At 53.4% G+C, this 22,229-nt stretch overlaps 1 protein-coding gene across 8 annotated transcripts in view; it reads right to left on the reverse strand.

Annotated features, from left to right (window-relative positions):
* Positions 1–22,229, reverse strand: part of LOC111152974 (ankyrin repeat domain 11) — a 185,208-nt gene that overhangs the window by 123,376 nt on the left and 39,603 nt on the right. The window contains exon 2 of one of the 8 annotated variants that reach the window (XM_022511745.1): positions 766–994. The exons of 6 other annotated variants lie outside the window; for them this stretch is intronic. The gene's annotated coding sequence lies outside the window, so the exon portion shown is untranslated. Of the gene's footprint in view, positions 1–765; positions 995–11,664; positions 11,832–22,229 lie in introns of those variants that run through there. One more of the 8 variants, XM_022511746.1, reaches the window with a different exon arrangement.

Consider the following 22,229-nt stretch of genomic DNA (forward strand, 5'->3'; position numbering starts at 1 on the left):
TCCCTTCCCTGTGATGTATGCGACAACCAACAGGGCCACGGAGGTTGCCACGTGCCTCCTGCAGCGCCCCTACTCTCGACTGTGCACGCCACCCGCAACCCCTCCGACTCCTCCCCGCCCCTCACCTGGTGGCCCACTAACCCCCCGCCACCACTGTCACCTCTGAGCAAACAGCCCCCAAATCGTCCCTCAAATGTGGCATTCTCCGGAGATCCCACACGTCCGACACCCCTCACGGGCAAGTACCCAGCTGGCGTAGCAAACTCACGCTCTCAGCCCCAGGCCTCCCTGACCCCCGTCCTGGCCACACCGCCACGCCCCCTGGAAGTTCACGGCCCCTCTGCGCCCGCTGTACCCTCCGCCCGCAATCTCCCACGGCAACGCGCCACCATGCCGCGGCCTATTTTCCTGAAGGTCAACATGAGGCGAGCGAGGACCAGAGGCCACAGAATCTCACGGCTGTGGCCAAAAGCCTAAGGTTGCTGCTGTGCCCACCGACCCGCACACGTTCTGAGTTTTCTCATCTGCAGAAAGAGAAGTTCCGGATACGAAACACAGAATGAACAGGCACAACTCAGCTGCATTTCTAGGTGCCAGCAACAGTCCGTGACAGCTTCCAACGAAGAAAGGGGACAGTGTCCCCAGGACGGGCGCGCTGAGGAAGCCCGAGGAGGTCCTGGTTCAGGACAGGGAGCACCGCGGGCCGGTGTGTGAGGTCTGGCCGACTGGTACCCACAGGGAAACGAGGAACACTCCGCTCCTTACCTCACGGAGTCCACCAAAACCGGCGTGGGACAGACAGGTACACCGTGTTCAGAAGGCACAGCAGGCGTCTCTGCACCCTGGGGCGGGGAGAAGTTGCCGAACCAAGACAGAACAGGTCGCGGCGCACAGTCTGGGAGACACAGTCCTGCAGAGGCTGGCACATCCCTTCAAAAGCATTCATGTCCCCCTCGTGGAGAATAACCGTGCCTTCTAGTCATCTCAACAGTACCTACCACAACAGAATGTATTTTGTTAAATATTTACTTATTGAAGTAAACTCTACACCCAATGGGGGCTCAAACCCACGACCGCCAGAGGGAGAGTGGACGCTCTTCCGAGCGAGCCAGCCAAGCGCCCCTGGTGACCCCTCGGCGGCTCCTCCTTCCACGGTTCCTCTGCGGCAGGCCACCCCGCCCGGTGACAGTTGGCCCACTGCAGAGCGTCCCTCCCGAGCCCTGCAGCACCCCCCCCCAGTCTACGTGGCGTCGCCAGCACGGCGCCCGCGGCAGGGGCACAACCCGCCTCACGAGAGCGGCTCCTCCGCTCACCCCTCGTCCTCTCCGCTCTGTCGGCAGACGGCGGCCACCGGGCCCCGTCCTCGGGCCCCACCGCTACCTCCCGCTCTCTCCCTCGCCCCATCTGTCGCTGCCTCGTCAGCCCCCGCAGTGACCCATAAAGACGCGAATCTCACGGCGCGTGTCCGGCAGAGATCCCGGACGGCCGGGGACGCTGTCAACGGACAGCAGGATTTCTGGAAAGAATCCTTTTTTCTGCGCAGCCATCTCAGCAGCGGGCTTACACCAGTCTGTAAACCTGTCACGGGCAGACGAGCCGTCACCCAGTGTCACTGCTCCGTCCACAGAGCGCAGCTCACGGAGGACCCGGGACGCGCGGGGCCGTCCGCAGCCCTGGCCTCTACCGCCGCCGCGCCCTGCGTGGGCCTCCGCCTGTCCTGTGAAGCTGGTGGTCAGCCAGGCCCTGACCTCGCCTCTCTGTGACCGTCCTAGATGGCGTCTGCATCCCCGGAAGCCTGTCTCGTCTGCGCTGAACCTCTGCTCCGTGCAGCCGCCTTCGGCCGTGGCCTCTGCCGGGCCTTCTGGACCAGGAGCTGCGGCTCCACCCGTGCGCGCACGTCCCGCCGCGCCACGGGCGGTTCTCGGGACGGGGGCGGCCTCCCTCCTCAGACCTCCTGAACCGGCCCGTGCGGCCCGAAGCCCTCCCGCCGCAGCATCCTCGCCTCCCTCGGCCTTTGCGGAACCCAAGAGTCCGGGCGCGGCTGTGGCCGAGGCTCTGGCTTACGGGACCGCGGCGGCCGGTGCGAGCTTCCACCCACACCCGTCCAAGACCAAGGCTGCTCTGCTTCCTCTCGGCCGCGGGCTCACCGCAGCGGCACTTCTGTTTCCTTCAGGGACTTGTGCTTGGCGCTCACTGCCTGGCACACTGGGCGAGAGGCCCTATTACAGGCCCACCTTGCCTCCGCCACGCCTCTCCTGCTCGGCTCAGTCCCTCCCAGCGTTCGACCCCGAGGGGCAGCACGGAGACCCCCACTTTCACCTGAACCCGTGGGGCCGCTGCGGGTAGTGACTGGGCCAACTTCAGCCCTGCTGCGCCTCGGGAAACGGAGGCCTGAGGAGAGCGACAGAGACGCGGGACAGGCTGCTGGTGGAGCCGCGGAACACATACATTTTTCGGGGACGTTCACGGTCTCCCAGCGGTGGTCTCTGGCACCCCAAAACAGTCAAGCAGCCACATCGAAGACCACTGATCACAGATCTCCACCAGGAAAAGCCCTGAAACAGTCTGAAATACCGTGAGGGGTGCCCACAGCACACAGGGAGGGACCCAAGTGGGCAAATGCTGTTAGAAGAACGGCCCTGGGAGACCTGCTCCACACAGGGTGGCCAAAACCTTCCATTTCTACCAGATGGTCTCTGCAAGTGCAAGTCAGCAAAGTGTGCTGCGCGTGCGCACGCACACACACACACACACACACACACACACACGATTAAAAGCCAGCAACACTGAGTTAATAGTCTTATTTCAAAGGGGATAAAAGCAGGTAAATCCTAAACACTGCAAAGGAAAAAAGACAAGTGACAAAGTTCTCCACGTAAAACAGGGACTGAGACACGTGCATGAGAACGTCCATCTGAAGTACAACGTGACACTGAAGATCAAAGTGACAGACACAGGAGCGAGCCTCACAGCTGGGACTGTGACCACAACCACGCGACCAACAAAGAAGAGCCTGTTCCCTCCTGTGCCGACACGGGGCACACGCGACACCCAAGGGCCCCAGACAAAGCTCCATAACCCTCCAGCCCCTGTAAAATGCTCCCATCCCAAACGATCGCGGGTGGACCCGGCTGCGAGCTACAGGCTCCCAAACAGAAGTCCCCCGGGGCCCAGACCGGACGGCCAGCTCCGGGAGGGAGGCCCGCGCCGCTGCACACACAGCTTCCGGAGCACACCAGCACCCGCGGCGGCACCGAGCTCCTCCTCGGTCCGGGAGCTGAGCCACAGCTCGGCGTTCTCACTCCGCCGTCCGTGCCTCAACGCTCACAAGGAGCCGGACAGAGAGCAGGAGGTGCCGGCGGGAGCACTGCACGCCACGACCGACATCTGAAATACAGTCACCCTCACACCCACACCCGGTCCCACGCCACGCTCCCTGCCTCTTTCTGCTCTCTGTTCTTCGAGGGGACGATGAACTGACACCAACAGGCGTCCTCCGAGGAGTGCAGCGCGCCGTGACTGAACAACGAACACCTTACAAGTGCGTTCGTATAAAACGTCCATGTTCCCACACGTTCTAACAGAACCAGGACAAGAGAACCCCCAGACACAAACTAAGGGCCAAGAAAAGTCCAACCCCGCTCTGTGGGCAGAGCCCCCATGAGGGCTACAGAAGCGGTCCTGGCCCCATCCAGCCGGGGCCAGGACACGGGGACACCCTCTCCAAGGGGAGACAGTGGCACCCGGCCAGTCTGGCCAGAGCAGAGGAGGAACCCACACGCCCAGTGATAGGTGTGTTTGCGACTGTGCTGCGCGGTGTGTAATACAGGAGTTGGTGTGCCCGGGTACGCTGAAGCAAATGAAGAGTTTATTTTAGAGCACAGTTTTTTAAAAAATAAGTTTCCTACACTATGCATGTGCTAAAGCTCTCTGGGGGGACGTCCCAAAACATTTAAATGAATTTTCATTCTGAGGAGACTAAAGAAATCCTCAAAACAGACTAAGTTACAAAGACTTTTCAAGACCTTGCAAACCCAAGGTCAAAATATGTTCTGCCATCCAATAACAAATGCAATCATAAAAAAAAAATTTTTAATGGTTTCAAAGATGTACAAACCTGAATTAAAAAATTAACCCTCCCCGCATAATGAAACACAGGCCTCACGCGGCAATCTTCACAACCTCGTGTTGCCACAGTGACCCCCGGGTGCCGGCCAATTGCAGCCACTCGTGGAAAGCTGCTTTCCCTGCTTTTCCTCAAGTCATCGAAGATCTGAGCCTGACAGTGTCTCTGTTGGCAGATTTCAAAGCAATGTATTCCAGTAAAACAACTACAAATTAAAAGTCTAAAAGGTACGAATCCTGGGACGCCCGGGTGGCTCAGTTGGTTAAGCAGCTGCCTTCGGCTCAGGTCATGATCCCAGCGTCTTGGGATCGAGTCCCACACCGGGCTCCTTGCTCATCAGGGAGCCTGCTTCTCCCTCTGCCTCTGCCTGCCATTCTGTCTGCCTGTGCTTGCTCTCTCTCCCTCTCTCTCTCTGACAAATAATTAAATAAAATCTTAAAAAATAAATAAATAAAAATAAAAATAAAAGGTACGAATCCTTGAGCTGGAAGCAAAATCAAGATCGAATGCGACCAAGATCCTAGAAACGTAGTTTCTCAAAGTAATAAGCATGAAGGCACCACCATGTGGAGAGTCAGACAGGACGGAAGTGTCCTTGGTGAGCACAAAGGGCCCAGGACCCACCCAGGACAGGAGCCAAGCCAGCGTTAATAGACGGGGGCAGGGGGAGAGCCCGGCAGAGGCAGGAGCTGACGCCCACAGGGGCCGGCACCTTGGAAAACACACCAGGTGACGTCTATGCTCTCCTCACCCAGGACTTCCACTCCACATTCTGCTCAAGTCTTCTCAAGTGTTTAACGCATACTAAAAACTATGTTTTGGGGTGTGATGGAGTAGTGCCCATGCAGGTCCCACCTGGGAAGCTGTCTCAGAAAGCCGCCTATCGGGGCGCCTGGGTGGCTCAGTGGGTTAAGCCGCTGCCTTCGGCTCAGGTCATGATCTCAGGGTCCTGGGATCGAGCCCCGCATCGGGCTCTCTGCTCTCTAGGGGAGCCTGCTTCCTCCCCTCTCTCTGCCTGCCTCTCTGCCTGCTTGTGATCTCTCTGTCAAATAAATAAATAAAATCTTTAAAAAAAAAAAAGAAAGAAAGCCGCCTATCACCAAGAGAGGGAGACCCTTCCATTACACAGAGTTTTGCTCAACATTCTGTCACTGCTCTGCAGAAACAGCTTATCCAGACACATTGTTTGGTCTGTCTGCACTCTGTCTCTCTCTCAATTCCTCCAGGTTCTAAGCTAGCTGGCTTGTGTCATTCAGGAATGGTCTTACATGTCTAAGACTCACTTTCAAGACAAATGTGCAAGGGTCTCACGGCTAAGTGCACCAAGGGCACACCCAGGTTGGTCCCCAACACAAACCAGGAATGCTCACAGCAAGACATCGCTGAGCTGCTTCTGGCAGCTTCTGCATGCCCCATGCCCCAGCTCCCCCCCTCCAGCCCCCCAGTCTCCCCCTAGAGTCCCTCCGCAGTCCCCCATGACCTCCCCACAGCTCCCACCTGCAGCCCCCGCCACGGTCCCCGCACTCCGGCCCGCCTCCAGCTGTAACCAGCACTGCTCCCCGCCCGCGGTTAGAAGCACGAGGTCCTCCCTCTCGGCCTCTTTTACTAGGAAGCACGAACTGGCCAGTGAAAGAATCTGTGCCTCTGCCCTGCCCTTACCCTCAATCCCGTCTCCCACCCTTGAGCTGGGGGCGGGGTGGGGGGAGAACAGTGTCTTAATCACATTTCACTAAAACAAAGTTTTGATTCTTTGCACAATTACCGTCCTATATAAAGATGAGATCTGTGTTGAGTTCAAGACTTTCATGCAGTGAAGGTCCCGGAGGAGATGTGGCCGCCGTAAGAGTGTGGCATGGGACTCGCTCTTCGTCAGCAGACAGCCAGGTGCGTGCGCTCCGGGGCATCGGGCCCCTGGAGCCAGCGAGGAGGGGAGACGCACAGCCGTGCTCCGGCTCCCAACACACACATTGCTCCCCCAACACTACGGGCGCGCGCGCGCACACACACGTGTGGGAAGACACCAGCCACACGCCCTACCGTGCCTACCACACATGGAAAATTCTTTGAGCAACAGCCTCTCCACCCCGCGGCTACCAAGCCTCTTAAGCCCTTTCAACCAGGTTTCCAAGCAAGAGAAATAAATTTATCACGGAGAGTACTTAGGAGGAACATCCCTTTCTACACGTAGAGATACACAAACGGCGGGGCCCCCAGAGGGGCTTCGTCGGTCAAACATCTGCCTTCAGCTCAGGTCACGGTCCCAGGGTCCTGGGATCAAATCCCTCGTCCGGCTCCCTGCTTTTTGGAATTTTGCTTCTGTCTCTCCCTCTGACCCTCCCCTCCTGCTCACACCCTGGCTCTGTCTCTCTCTCTCAAATGAAATTTAAAAATCTTTAAAAAAAAATTCATGGGACGCCTGAGTGGCTCAGTCGATGAAGCGTCTGCCTTCAGCTCGGGTCATGATCCCAGGGTCTTGGGACTGAGCCCTGCATCAGGCTCCCTGCTCAACGGGGAGCCTGCTTCCCCCCTCCCTCTGCCTGCTGCTCCCTCTGCTTGTGCTGTCAAATAAGTTAAAAAAGCAATCTTTAAAGAAACTTAAAAAAATTTCACAAATGGGATGAATTAAGGGAGGGCAAAATGTAAAGACTATTATCAAGACAAGTTACGAAGCAAGTCCGCACACATGCTGAGGGTTGGACCTAGAGCCCAAACGGGCACAGAGTAAACCCACTCTGAGAAGAGAGGTCTGTCCCTAGAAGAGAGTGTGAAGAGAACTGTGCAAACGTGTACCCACTGAGTAAGAAAACCGTGCAAGGACAGAGCGCGCTGCGAGCTGAGGGTCGGGCACGGGTTTGAGGAGACCGCTCAAACCTAGCGAGAGTGGGACCAAAGGGGATGGAAACTGTGAATCTTTTTTTTTTTTTTTTTTTAAGATTTTTTTATTTATTTGACACAGAGAGAAAGATCACAAGCAGGCAGAGAGGGAGGCAGAGAGAGAGGAAGGGAAGCAGGCTCCCCGCAGAGCAGAGAACCCAATGCGGAGCTCCATCCCAGGACCCGGACATCATGACCTGAGCTGAAGGCAGAGGCTCAATCCACGCAGCCCCCCAGGCGCCCCGGACACGTGAGTCGTCACTCGGGAGGGAGCCTACTGAAGAGGTGGCTCATTTAATGGGCGTCCAGCGCTTGATTCTGGCTCGGGTCATGATCCCACAGTTGTGAGCCCAGTGTGGGGCTCCGTGCTGGGCACAGAGCCTGCTGAAGACTTCTCTCTGCCCTCCTCCCAGTCTCCTCTAAAACAGTGAGTGAATCAGTCAATTGGTATCTTTAATCAATAATAACCCAGATATTTCACCAAAGTAGTTCAGTCATTTCTATGCTCCTACACACAGCAGTGACAGGACTCAGAACAGAGAAACACTGTTGTGCAGAATTAACAACATGCTGTACTGAAAGGCTCCACATCAAAAAGGCAGTGAGCAAAAGAATGTGTCCAGTTTTCCCGCCTAGAGTATGCGTTTACTTATCGTTTCCCCGAACTGTGACCCCGGAGAGACTCCGGGAGCAGCTGCTCCCCCAAAATTTCTTGGGCTTGTGCATGAAAGACTTTTGCTGAGCAAAGCTGCTGCACCTGAAAATATCCTTTCTTCTTCAGAGCACCTATTCTGGGGAGAGGGGCAGGGTGGGGCCTGCTGTCAGGATCAGCAGCTTCTCTGACAACGAGGCCCAGACCCTTCCCCAAGACCTGTCCATCCCTGCACTGGAGCTAAAACCTGATCCGACCAAGAGCACCAGAAGAGCCGGCTAGTTATGCGCACATTTCAGCCACGGCCTCCCCTCCCAAAAGTAGGAAACACAGAAAGAGGCCAGTGGATGCGGAACTATTCGGGGCCACTCTGGGACTTATCCGGATGTGAGGCTACTTGTACACAAATAGCAATCAGTGGTGAAGAACCGCCAAGAGACTCTCCATGAAGCGCCCCAGTGCCCAGCCAGCCTCGCAGACACTCCCCAAGGCAAGAAGCCCACGGAGGGCGCGGCCCCCGGAAGCACCCACGGCAGCACCTGCCGGCACCTGAGCCGCTCGGCACACACACCACCTGCCACGCAACAAGCGCTGAGCCTTGCGGCCCCAAGCGGCAGCACCGGGCACGGGTGCATGGGCACGGGCTTCCCGACCCCCCATTCGTGCCCACAGCAGGCCCCGCCCAGGGCCCACAAGTGCTCCAGGCAGACTCCTTCCCGGACCCTCTCTGGGCGGTGAGTCTGTAACAGACCGCAGATGGGAGCAGAGCTGGCCTCACACACAGCACCAGTGCGGGGCTAGGCACGGAGGCAGCGCTTCGACGATCTGCCTCCGCGTGGGAGGCCGCAGCCATGCGGCGCCGGCTCCCTCCGCAGGTACGGAGACCCGGACACAGAGCCCAGGCGGTGCGAGTGCCAGGTCCACTGCTGCTTCTCCCAACAGGAAGGACAGTGAAGTCCACAGAAGCATGCCCAAGTGCAAACTGAGGCAGACCACCTTCCAGAACACATCCCCCTGACCCAGAACAGGGAAAACCTCTTTGGGAGAACACAGGGCCATGCAATGCCCCAAGTGGGCCAGAAGTGGGAAAAGGTACCACACAGGTCCTCTTCCTCAGGCCAGGAAAGGCTGAAGGACAGCACGTGCGGTCACCAAGGGAAGCAGCCAGCAGAGCAGAGGAGGGTCCCCAGGAGAGCCAGGTTGGAGCTCAAGTCCTACCGCAAACAGCAGATCCAAGCCACCCCTCTGGGCTCTGGGGAAGCTAGGGGACTGCCTCCATGGAGCCCTAGGTGCTGCCCCTAGAAGCGCCACCTCCCACCTTCATGCGCACCACCAGCAGCCTCAGACCTTGACCCCCAAACCCTGCCTGGGACCAGTGCCCCCAACTAGTAATCCCTGACTTCCTCCAAACTGTCAGGCTGTTCCAGCTGCTGGACACCAAAGAGGACAGTCCTCACAAACACACAGGCAACTCCCCGCCTACATCTGAATTCTTACTGTGATATCCCAGGAGCCTCTTGACTGAAATCAGGAAACAGGTTTATTTTATTTTATTTTATTTTTATATTTTATTTATTTATTTGACAGAGATCACAAGCAGGCAGAGAGGCAGAGAGAGAGAGAGAGAGGAGGAAGCAGGCTCCCCGCTGAGCAGAGAGCCCAATGCGGGGCTCGATCCCAGGACCCTGAGATCATGATCTGAGCCGAAGGCAGAGGCTTAACCCACTGAGCCACCCAGGCGCCCTCATATCCTTCTTTCAAGTATTCAAATAGGGCGCCTGGGTGGTTCAGTGGGTTAAGCCTCTGCCTTCGGCTCAGGTCATGATCTCAGGGTCCTGGGATCGAGCCCCGCATTGGGCTCTCTGCTCAGCGGGGAGGTTGCTCCCCACCCCCCCCCCCCTGCCCGCCCCTCCCCGCCAACGCATGCTTGGTCACGAGTTCTCCCTCTCGAATAAATAAATAAAATCTTTTAAAAGATTAAAATAAGAGAGATTTCAGGAAGTCTAGCCTAGAGTGTAGTTCTGTAACAAGTGAAGGGTGGAGAGAGCACGAAGTTTAGGTTCTTGAACAGGATCCGCTTACATCTACTGCCTTAAGAACAGCACTGTGTACACTTTTACAGCAACTGCAAAAGGGCCTCTAAGTGCATTTCACACAGGACAGAAGAAACTCATGATCGGGGTGCCTGGCTGGCTCAGTCGTTAGCCATCTGCCTTCGGCTTAGGGCATGATGCCGGGGTCCTGGGATCAAGCATTGGGCTGGGGAAGCCTGCTCTCCTCTCCCACTCCCCCGCTTGTGTTCCCTCTCTCGCTGGGTCTCTGTCAAATAAATAATTAAAAAAAAAAAAAAAAACTTAAAGAGAGAGAGGGAGGGAGGGAGGGAAAGAAATCCATGATGAGCTCCCAGTTAGGTGTGTTTTCAGAGAACGGGACAGAGGGGGCGGGGAAGCGGCAGAGGACCCCAGGCTTGTTCTCCATCTGGGGGCTCCCGCGGAGGCCAGGACCGCTGACACTGTGGTTTAGGAGACGTCTAACACACAAGCTCTCCACAGACTCCTAAAGCTTGGGACAAAACCCTGAGGGCTGAGAATAAGGAAGAAGCTTCCCGTGCGGACAGAGGGGAGGCTCTGGCTGCCAGGCCCATGAAGTTCTTCTGACAGAAGCCCTGCATCCATCCAGGAGAACCCCCAGAACGTGGCACAGGGAAAGCCGCTGGCAACGCCCGGTTCCCTACCCAGAAGCACCACTGAGCACCCTACATCCCCTCCCCCACTTTCCCCACACACTCCCCGCCCCGGCATCGGCATCAAGGGGCCATCGGCATCGAGGGGCCGCTGCCCAGGGACACCGTGCTCCTCCTGGCAGCCCCGCCAGCCCCCTCCCCCGCACGGAGCACTCCCTACACTGCCTCCTGAGCAACCTGTGGTGGCAGAGGTGGTCTCTCCCCAGCGGGACCGGGTCCTGGCTGAGGCTTTGGGGGAGCCAGGCACGGGAGCGCCCCACAAGGCCCAGCCCAAAGGACACTGCAAGGGTCAGCCTCCTCCTCCCCCTGCTCGGCCTGCGCTATCTCCACAGGAAGGGCACATCCGGCTGTCCAGACACAAACCTCCGGGCTCAACTCCCTCGACCTCCCCGCCTCCAGACTGTCTCCACCCACTGCCAACCAACACCCCCGACACCCTTCGGAAACCCCCCACCGCCGTCACCAAGAGGCCCGCAGCTGGCCCCTCACCAACAAGCCCACGACTCCCTGCCCGGGCCCCTGTGATCCCCCTCGAGCTGCTGGCTGAGCCGGGGTTCCCCCAAAGCCACCAACAGGGCCTGAGAAGCCTCCCGCCGAGCCGCAGCCCTGGCACGGGGCAAGCACAGTGGGGCCGCAGACCCCAGGAGCTCCGCAGCCTCTGCTCCCCAGGGATGCTCTCCCCGGCCCTCTGGCCGCCTCTTCCCCCTCCTCCTGGACACGAGGTGCAGGCCCTCCACCAGCCGCCCCGGCTTGCCTCGCATCTTCCTGGGACTGTGCCGACTGTGCTCTTCCTGCTGAAGGGCCAGCCTTCCAGCCAAGCCCGTCACCTCCCGTCCACCACGGCGGCCTCTCCAGACCTCTCTGCCAAGCCCTCCTTTCTACGTCTCGTACCGCCTAACAAGCTGTACATTTTCACAACAAAAATAACCTGTTCCGTACCAACCAACACACACTACGAGGGTTACCCTGCGGTTCCCACCACTCTCAGCGCCCCGCTAAGGCCCCCAGCCCCACGCTCTCGCCAGCACCCACCACATCCTGAGCAGTCACCCACACTGTCCTCTCCCCCACAGGGCTCAACCCTTGATTCCCGGGCACACTTAGGCAACATTCTGTCCATGGGGTCTGTCTGTGTGGTCAATTCCTAAGGCATTTCCCAGAGCCCAGGTCAGGAGTCCCTTTCCTCCGAACACATGGGACAGCGCCCGGGCTGAGACCAGCACTCTGCCTTATGCTCACTTCTAACATCACACAACACACTCCACCTACCTTACAGTTCCATCAAGCTGCCAAACAAACGCTACCCTTCCCCGCAACAGTCCCACGACATGTGCAAGCTGGTCCCACGAGCCTGCGCCTCTCTCATCTGTCCTGGAGGAAGCGGCCGTCTCCTCTCGCCTTCAGTGGCAGGCGGGCCTGCTGCGGGCACTCCTCTGATCCGAAGCACAGGTCCCCCGAGCACCCAGCTGTGGCTCTGCAAGAAATACAGACCCGCCTTTCTTCTGCCTGTGCCAACCACGCGTCTTACTGACAGGACTCAGGTGCTGTGCACACAAGAGCTTCCCATCCCAAGGCTGAATCTCGGTGTTATTTTCCAAAAGACATTCTAACACCACTTGCACTTACGATTTCTAGTACCAACAATATACACAACTCACCTAAACAGACAACAATGTGAACAGCAATGACCAGTCCACCCAAGGGCCAGCAGCTCTAAGCGACTGAGACTGTGGCCTGTGTCCATCAGATACCCCCATTCAGAGCCGTAAATATCACAGCCCTTGGAATCAGTGGGAAAGGCAGCAATCACTGCTCTATAAAAATCATCTTCTCATATAAACCAAAGGGCTCCTGAAGGGCAGGGCTTGAGTGTCTAGACCCAGCACCCTAGCCTAGGCCCTGGCATGAATTAGGCATTCAATACTTGCTGAAAAAATAAAGCAAAATAGAATCTTAAGAGATGAAAAGTCCCTTCAAGGTCATTCGGGCCAGGAGTTCTCATACTTTTCTAAACACAATCTATGGTGAGAAACACAATTTACACTCTGACCAGGATATACCACACCCAAGCAAATCAAAAATATTCGGAGAAGGCATTTCCATTCGGTATGTCTGACACACCAGTGTCTCCTACTCTATCTCCTTAAATTAAAATAACTGGCAAGACATACTCTTCCGTGCTCCCCACTAGCCCACCCAGCCAATGACTGCCCAATTCACACTTCTAGGCACCACATTCCTAAGTTTTTGCCATAATCATGCACTCCCCACCCATACCATCATTTAGCTAGTATTTCCTTTAATAGAGTAACATTTTTTTTTTAAAGATTTTTTTGTTGGGACGCCTGGGTGGCTCAGTTGGTTAAGCAGCTGCCTTCAGCTCAGGTCATGATCCCAGCGTCCTGGGATCGAGTCCCACATCGGGCTCCTTGCTCAGCAGGGAGCCTGCTTCTCCCGCTGCCTCTGCCTGCCATTCTGTCTGCCCGTGCTTTCTCCCTCTCCCCCCCCCTCCCTCCCACAAATAAATAAAAAAAAAATAAAAAAAAAAAAAAAAAAAAGATTTTTTTTGTTGTTGTTTATTTGACAGAGAGAGAGAGAGAGCGCACAAGCAGGGAGAGCGGAAGAGGGAGAGGGAGAAGCAGTCTCCTAGCTGAACAGGGAGCTCAACAAGGGACTTGATCCCAGGACCCCCAGGATCATGACCTGAGCCGAAGGCAGACAGTCAACTGACTGAGCCACCCAGGTGTCCCTACAGTAATATTCTTTATGAGTTTAAATGAAAACAAAAGTTCCTTTCCTAACAGCACTATGATGAAAACGAGAACTTTCCACACACAGACGCGGAAGCGCACCATGCGCCCCACCCTCAGAGCCCTGTGCTTCAGCCCTACTTGGAAACAAACCCTGGAAGCCCCACATTCCCTCCAGGTGAACCTCAGGACCCAGCCCCCCTCCCAACATCAGCAGAGCTCACAGCAAATACCAGAGCTGCAGAAAGGACTGGAGACGGAACATTCTCTCACTAGCTACCTCTGTACTGGGAGAGCAACAAACCTGTGTGTCCAACCCGCTCCACTCACCAGCACCATGCCCGTGCCCAAGACTCCGCTCGAGCCCCTCCCGGGAATCCTCTGACAGCCCCGGGCATCTCTTCCTAACCCTTCCAGTGAGCTTCCGGCTGGCTGGGGTCAAGTCTGTCTCCACGGACAGGCACCCAGCTCCTTCAGGTCAGGAACTACACCTTTCCTCGAGGTGGCCCTAATAATGAAGCACAGGGTCAGACACAGAGCGGGCACAATACCCCGCCGAGGGAGCCCCAGACACGCTAGTGGCACAAGCCCAATCCCTGACCAGTACAGACACCGCCTGCCAGAGGGAAGGACCCCATCACATTCACCCCGGCAAGCAGGGGGCACAGGAACTAAGCTGAACTAAGACTACGCAGAGGTAGTACACACGAAGACAAAAGTCTCATTGGGACTCCTCGGGGGCTCATCAGCGGTGCGTCTGCCTCCAGCTCAGGTCATGATTCCAGGGTCCTATGACCAAGCTCTGTGTCAGGCCTCCTGTTCAGCGGGGGGTCTGCTTCTCTCTGCCTCTCCCTCTTCCTCCGCCCCTCCCCACCGCTCATCCTCTCTTTCAAATAAATCAATAAATAAAATATTTTTTAAAAAGAAAAGAAAGGGGCACCTGGGTGGCTCCGTGGGTTAAGCCTCTGCCTTCGGCTCAGGTCATGATCCCAGGGTCCTGGGATCGAGCCCCGCATGGGGCTCTCTGCTCAGCGGGGAGCCTGCTTCCTCCTCTCTCTCTGCCTGCCTCTCTGCCCGCTTGTAATCTCTGTCTGTCGAATAAATAAATAAATAAAATCTTAAAGAAAAAAAAAGGAAAGAAAGAAATTCTCAACCAGAGGGCACCTGGGTGGCTCAGATGGTTAAGTAAGCAACCCTTGACTTTGTTTCAGTTCATGGTCTCAGGGTGGTGGGGCTGAGCTGGGTATGGAGTCTTCTGGGGAGTCTCTCTCCTCCTCCTTTCCCTCTGCCCCTCCCCCACTGTGCGTGCTCACGGGCTCATTCTCAAAAAAGAAAAAAAAAAAGGAAAGAAAAATTCTCAACCGCAAAACTAACATACATGGTCCAACAATAAAATCAAATACTTCCTTTACAAGTTGAATAGAAAGGACAAGTTAAATTAATACAAATGCTAGTATTCTACAGAACACTCTCCATGGAATCTGTCAGAATTCACAGTGTGGGTTCCAAACCCTGTCAAGCCATTCAAAGTCTCGGCCTAAACAAACCTACTGTGGCATCTGGACACAATTTCCATTATCTTACTATCACATTACTAAAACTCTGAAACCATAAGTCAAAATTAAAATGTAAGCCTTATATAAGGACAAAAATATCTTCCAAGTTAACACTCATGTGTGCATTAGTAAAAGCAGGTCGTCACCCACACACAGTCAACGAATCTAACCTTTACGAGCACAGACAGAGGCTGGGCAGCGCTGGCCCAGCTGTCCTGGAAAACCCGCACCCGCGCTGCCCCGGGCACCAGCAGCCCACTCAGGGGCCTCGTCCCCGCTGTCCCCCCAGTGCTCTGAGTGGGAGCACCACTGCACTCCCGGACCTGATGCCCCTGGGCACCACCTGCTCACTTGCATTTGCCCACACCACCTTTTCGATTCAGACCTTTTTAGCAGCTATCAACCGTCTTAAGCAAGGCTGTTACATTCTTTGCTATTTCAAATCAGCAAATGAAAGAGAAAATCCAAAAACAGAAACACAGTAATGGAGGGAAGGCAGATCTAACAGGGTGTAAACAAGGTTGCAGATTTAAAAACAATGACACATACGCACGCACCCTGTAAAGGGCATGTACACCTTTTTAAGCACCGCATGTCTCCTGAGTGAGATTAGTCACAAAGTGAAGCTGAGGGACAGAGGACATGTCCCAAGTGACACAGACAGGGCAGAGCCAAAATGAGGAGCACAGTCCTGGCTCCCAGCTGGGGCACCTCCCAGCACAGGTGCCCTCCCCAACAGGCCTTCTGCTGTTCCACACAGGGGCGTGTCTTCATTGCATGCCTAGTAAAGGGGATTCTTTTCCCTTGAAGTTCTCATGGAGGTCTAATGATTTCTGTGTGGAACGTCTGACTTTAAGACTCGTAAACATTTATGCATTTGTCAAATGTGTCATACTTCCCTCCACGTTACAGGGAGAGTAAATGGCAGGAAGTACAATAGAACAATCCTGGCGTTGTCCCTGGTTTCCTCTCTACTCCACACCCAAAGCATCCATCATGGGATTAGCTCAGATCCCTTAACTGAGAGCCCAATGGAGCACTGAGCCAGCCCAGCCCAGCTCAGATGCCCCAAAAATTCTGGAAGCCAGCTTCTTCTTAAAGGACATGCTATAAATTATTTTTATTCATTAAAATTCAAATACCTAAGAGACTCCCCCAAACCACGGAGTTACAGAACTTTTTCTTTTTAAGATTTTATTTATTTGACAGAAATCACACGTAGGCAGAGAGGCAGACACAGAGAGGGGGAAGCAGACTTCCTGCCGAGCAGAAAGCCTGATGCGGGGCTTGATCCCAGGATCCTGAGATCATGACCTGAGCCAAAGGCAAAGGCTTTAACCCACTGAGCCACCTAGGCGCCCACAGAACCCTTTTTCAAACTTAATTATAAATCCAGCAGGGCCACGAGCAGGTCTCAGTGTTTGTCAAACCCATTTTTAGCTCCACCAAGCACTTTTTTTTTTTTTTTTTTTTTTTTTGCATTATTGGTTCTACATAATTTGCCTCTAATTCACTGATGAATGGAAAGAGAGTACCATCTTCTTGTGCTGAAAGAGTCACAAACCATCCTAACTTGTGCTCCATCTTTCCTTCCAGGAAAAACAGCAGGGGTTTGCCCTTCAATGCCACCGAACTCAAGGTGGTGCACACAAGAACTCTACCCTGGGGGACGGGACAACCAGTCAAGCTATCTAGAATGCCAACTTACGCATTTTCATAGAAATCTGGGGTAGACTGGGGCATCTAAGTGACTCAGTCAGTTGAGCCTCTGGTTCGTGATAACGGCTCGGGTCATGATCTCAGGGTTATGAGATCAAGTCCCATGTCAGGCTCTGCACCAGGCATGGTGTCTGCTGCAGATTCTCCCTCTCCCTCTCTCCGCCGTGTTTGTGTGGGTGCGTGCGTACACGTACATACGTATGCATACATATGTACACCCTCTGCCTCTCTCCCTCCCCCCACCATACATATATATGTGTGTGTGTCTATGTGTATGTATATATATTAAATTTGAATTTTATTTTTTAAAAAAAGAAATTTGGCATAGATAGAAGGTGACCAATTTAATCACTTGATCTTACTCTTAAAGTTCCTTTATATTTCAGAGACAAAAGTCATCAGAAGGGAAAAGTTAAAACATCTGAATTACCCCAGAATGAAATTCTGTACCCAAAGACGCCCAAGAAAATTCCAAAGCATGTCTCAATTTTATAGCATACAACCAATGGCCTTAAGACCAACCCAACAGTGCATTAACGCAAAAGGGCGAAACTGCATTCCATAGCAAAAAAAAATAAATCAGCAAGTAAAACATGGCACTAGTCACAGACTGGAAGCTGACATGTGCAAGATCCCCACTATTAACAATACTCGGAGCGTCCCTTGAGATGCAGATGCCCGGGGAAGGAAAAATAAAGCCCACGGGCCAGCGTCGCGATGACCTGGAGAATGACGAACCCCAGAGGTCCAGGGTGGGTACAGCCTCGACCTCACTGCCCTTTCACCTTTCATCTGAAGCTTCCTCGCACACGTGTCAGCAGATGCAAAGAGCACCCACGACCGGGGAGAACGTGAGTACTGTCATCTTCCGTGGTGGGTGTCCCTGGGATGATGGCAAGTGGGGGTGGGAGAAGAAAGGGCTAGGGGACGGCCTCGAGTGCCCAAGTCCTGGTCAATAAGCCCTGCCTCTAAGCCAGGTCCCTCCAGCCGTCATTAACACGCTGTCCCCCCAGGTTCTCTCAGACCCAAGCGCGCAGAGGCCAGCACTGGGACTCGAGGTGAGAGAGAGAGCAGTGGGGAGCTCATCCACGGGTGAGGACGGAGTGACCCCGAGCAGAGATGGCACAGAGACAGTTTCAGTGCAGACAGATGCGTGCTGCAATCCCTGAGCTCGAAACACACACATCTGGGGGCACCTGGGTGGCTCAGTGGTTGAGTCTCTGCCTTCGGCTTAGGTCATGATCCCGGAGTCCTGGGATGGAGCCCTGCATCGGGCTCTCTGCTCAACAAGGAACCTGCCTCCCCCTCTCTCTGCCTGCCTCTCTGCCTACTTGTGATCTCTCTCTGTCAAATAAATAAATAAAATCTTTAAAAAAAAAAAAAATTCAAATCCCATCTCATGGTTACCATTCCCAGACTCTCTAAAACCTACTACTTAGATATGTACTCCTAAATTCCTAGTGTCTCTGAATTGTTATGATAATATAAATTCCTGAATATCTTCCCAGAAACCATTATATTTTACTTAATTAGATATCACCCATAAATTAAGTAAGTAGGCTTAACACCAGATCAACATGACTGATGAATATACCCAAGTCCCACAGGCTCCCACTCACCACGGCACCAACCACCCATGGTATTTTCATGGTTCGATGGCAACACTAGGTACTTAGAACGGAGACTTATGTGTGACCCATAATGTCCACAGTATTTACCACCCAGCCCTTTACAGACAAAGTCCGCCAGCCCCCAGCCGACATCCAAGCCCAAGGTCTTACTCAACCAGAGATAAAGTGTGCAGACACTGGATAAGCGGTTGACATGCTGCTGCTTTTAAGTGTGCTCAAGGGTTTTTATTTTAAATGTTAATTATAAAAGACAAACCCACAGGGGCACCTAGGGGGCACCGCCAGTTAGGTGTCCGACTCTCAGTTTCGGCTCAGATTGTGACCTCAGGATCGAGTCCTGCGTGGGGCACTGCTCTCCGTGTGGAGTCAGCTTCAGACTCTATCTCCCTCATCCCGGTTCCCCTCTCTAAAATAAATAAGTATTTAAATTTTTTTTTAAATAACAAACCTACAGAGACAGAAAGTAGACTAGTGAACCCTGGGGCTGGGACAGAAACAAGAATTGGGGGCACCCGGGGGGCTCAGTCGGTGAAGCGTCTGCCTTCGGCTCAGGTCATGATCCCAGGGTCCTGGGACTGAGCCCCGCATCCAGATCCCTGCTCAGCAGGGACACTGCTTCTCCCTCTGCCCCTTCTCCTCTCTCTCTCTCTAATAAATAAATAAATAAAATCTTTAAAAAAAAAAAAAAAAAGAAGGAAGAAACAGGAATTGACTGTTATAAAGTGTGAGGGATATTATTGGGGTGACAAAATGTTCTGAAACTGGATTAGAGTGTTGGTTTCACAATTTAGTAAACTTTAATAAAAAATCACTAATTATATACTTAAAATTCCATTTATGCTACAAAAATCATACCTTGATAAATTTTAAAAATTAAACCAAGAAGTTATTTAACTGTGTAATTCTGCTTTTGTCATCTAAGACCTAAAGCTTAGGGCACAACTCGCAATAAAACCCTGAAACTTCCTCTCAAAAGTGTGTGCAAAGCTTTAAAACTTTCACCCCTGAGAGCAAACAACTCATCTGCGGCTGGAGGGCCAGGCTCACTGGTGGCTCTCAACCCTGGTCTGTAAACTCTGAGGACAGGAAGGGTTCAGCACAGCAGCCGCCCACCCACATCTGGAGACCCACCATAAAACCCCCAATTCTCTGCTCCCCACCCATAAAGTAAGTATTCAATGGCCAGATGTCCCCATTCTGGGCCTGGTTTAACCAAGTAATGCTTTTCCCTTAATAACCACAGAGGTATTTACAGTCCCAGACAAGGACAAAGCAGTTGCTTTCTTCTGAATCAAGAATATGAGGACACTGGGGCGCCTGGGTGGCTCAGTGGGTTAAGCCTCTGCCTTCAGCTCAGGTCATGATCCCAGGGTCCTGGGATCGAGCCCCTCATCGGGCTCCCAGGAAGCCTGCTTCCCCCGACTCTCTCTGCCTGCCTCTCTGCCTACTTGTGATCTCTTTCTGTTAAATAAATAAATAAAATCTTTTTTAAAATAAATAAATAAATGAACTCTTAAAAGAAAATCATCAGTGGTTGCTTCGGGTGAGGCAGGAGCTGGGGTTGGGGGATTAAGTGCTACAAAGAGACTTTCTGGGGAACAGAAGTGTTCTGGATCAAAACTTGCTGTCAGTTACCTGGACTAATACAGCTGTCAAATTCATTCACCCGCACGTTCTAGCATGGGAACAGTAATTGCTGGAAGTACATAGGAAGAAACATCACCAACACAAAAGTACACTAGTGATTATCGGAAAAAACCACACAGGGAGCTAGGGGACTGCGAGAAATGACACACAGAAGTTAACATGGGATCAAGTCAAAGGACAGGAGCCACTGGCCTCCTGGCACAAGAGCCCACAGCTACCCTGAACAGGGCTGCCAGGAGCCTGTGAGTGCAAAGCCAGGAGCCACAGGCAGCCTGGGGCTCTCTGAGTGACACCCCTGCTGACAAGGGGCCAAAGAAAGACAGTGATGCTATAAGAAACATGTTTTCTGAAATTACTTAATTTTCAAAGATTAATCAAAGTAAAATTTAATCCATTCTCTTTTTCAAATGTCTCCTTCTCTCCTGTATTACTCTAGCACACGTCTTAGGTAACTTAGATACGTGAGTGTCATGTCGTAGGAGCACACACTGTACATGAAAGAGCTTTTCTGCAGTGCAGTGACTTCACAGCTCCACTGGAAGGCTAACTACTACCCTGGCATGTTCACACACCTTCCATTAACCATCCCCAAAGCTGCTGGCTACAAAGAAGGTGTTTTATTCAACAGCACTTCTTTAAACAAAATCCAAATTCTTCTTACCTTAGGTAACAAAACTTGATTTAAATTCCCCAAAAATGAAATAAACCTATCTTCTTATTTAAATAAGTGTATCTTCTATGTCCTAAGCATACTTCCAATCTAGGGGTGCCTGGGTGGCTCAGTGGGTTAAGCTTCTGCCTTCGGCTCGGGTCCATGATCTCAGGATCGAGCCCCACATCTCAAGCTCCCTGCTCAGTGGGGAGCCTGCTTCCGCCTTCCCTCACTTCCTGCCTCTCTGCCTACTAGTGATCTCTCTGTGTCAAACAAATAAAGTAAAATAAAAAATACTTCCAATCTGTCCAATATCATGGCTGCAGCACCAGCCCTGATCCACTGCACCGATCACTGTCTCCAGACCTTCTCTAACAAACAGTGAACAGAAGTAGGGTCTTTGAGACCAAAACCATCGTCTTTATGGTTAAGAGAAACTGTTCTCTTCCTGGAGTCAACATTTACTAGCGAGGAGGGTGAAAGTGCTGGAACCCCAGACAAATCAAGGCAGAAGCTCCACCTCAGAACAGCAGGCACCGAGTTCTTCATCACCATCCAGTGTCAGCGGGCGCCTGGGGGGCTCAGTCAGTGAAGCGTCTGCCTTCAGCTCAGGTCGTGATCCCAGGATCCTGGGATCGAGCCCTGCATCAGGCTCCCTGCTCAGCGGAAGTGTGTGTCTCCCTCTGCCAGCTGCCTGCCAATCCCCCTGACTGTGTTCTGTCAATATAAATAAATAAAACTTTTCTTCCCCAAATATTTTATTTACGTATTTGACAGAGACCACAAGTAGGCAGAGAGGCAGGCAGAGAGAGAGGAGGAAGCAGGCTCTCCGCCGAGCAATGAGCCCGATGCAGGGCTCGAACCCAGGACCCCTGGGATCACAATCCAAGCCGAAGGCAGAGGCCCCAACCCACCGAGCCACCCAGGCGCCCCAAATAAAACCTTTTTTAAAAGTTAACAAATAGGGGCACCTGGGTGGCTCAGTGGATTAAAGCCTCTGCCTTGGGCTCAGGTCATGATCCCAGGGTCCTGGGATCAAGTCCCTCATCGGGCTCTCCATTCAGCAGGGAGCCTGCTTCCTCCTCTCTCTCTGCCTGTGTCTCTGCCTACTTGTGACCTCTCTCTCTGTCAAATAAATTTAAAAAAAAAAAAATCTTTAAAAACTAAAAAAAAAAAAAAATTAACAAATAAACAAAAGCCTGCCACCCCCCAAAACAATAACAAATAAAACGCCAGTATCCCTTAAGATTGCTCGGCACTAATCAGCAAAAACTAGTAAGACTAGTTCCACACAGGAGTACAAACCCTTTAGTCTCTGTGACAAACCTGAGGAGGGTCTGAAGCCCACCCGCTCAAGGGCCAAGTCCGTCAGCCCCGGGACAAAGCGCCGGCGCTGAGCTGCGACTTGTGGAAACCGACTGTACCTGAGCAAGTGACAAACCACAGTTACTCCAGTAAACAACAGTCAGTACCTGTTGTCATTGTAAAATTTGAGCTTTCAAGCAAAAATATTAAAGTTTTGGAAACCTTCCATCCCACCTTCCAGTTTGACCAAGGTGGAATAAAAGGGACTGGATCCACTATTCCCCTTAACCCTGGACAAACAGTAGGAAACAGCAGTTCTGAAGACACCACCAGCAAGCGACCAGGAAAGTGAGCCAAGAGGAAGCATCCGCCCCGGTCGCCCACCGGGTGGAGAAGACCCCAGAGGGCTGCCTCCCCAACCTGAGAGGGTGACGCTGGGATTCCAGGCAGGCCGGACCAGCTCGGGTCCGCGGGGAGGGCAGGGAAGGGGAGACCTACGCCAACGGCTGTAAAGCCGGCCGGGACGAAGTGCTGCCCCGGCCTGCCCAACAGAGCACGAAGGAAAGAACTACAA

The sequence above is a fragment of the Enhydra lutris genome, unplaced genomic scaffold, assembly GCF_002288905.1.
Source record: "Enhydra lutris kenyoni isolate GAN:26980312 unplaced genomic scaffold, ASM228890v2 scaffoldscaffold30, whole genome shotgun sequence".
In the NCBI taxonomy this organism is placed as follows: Eukaryota; Metazoa; Chordata; class Mammalia; order Carnivora; family Mustelidae; genus Enhydra; species Enhydra lutris.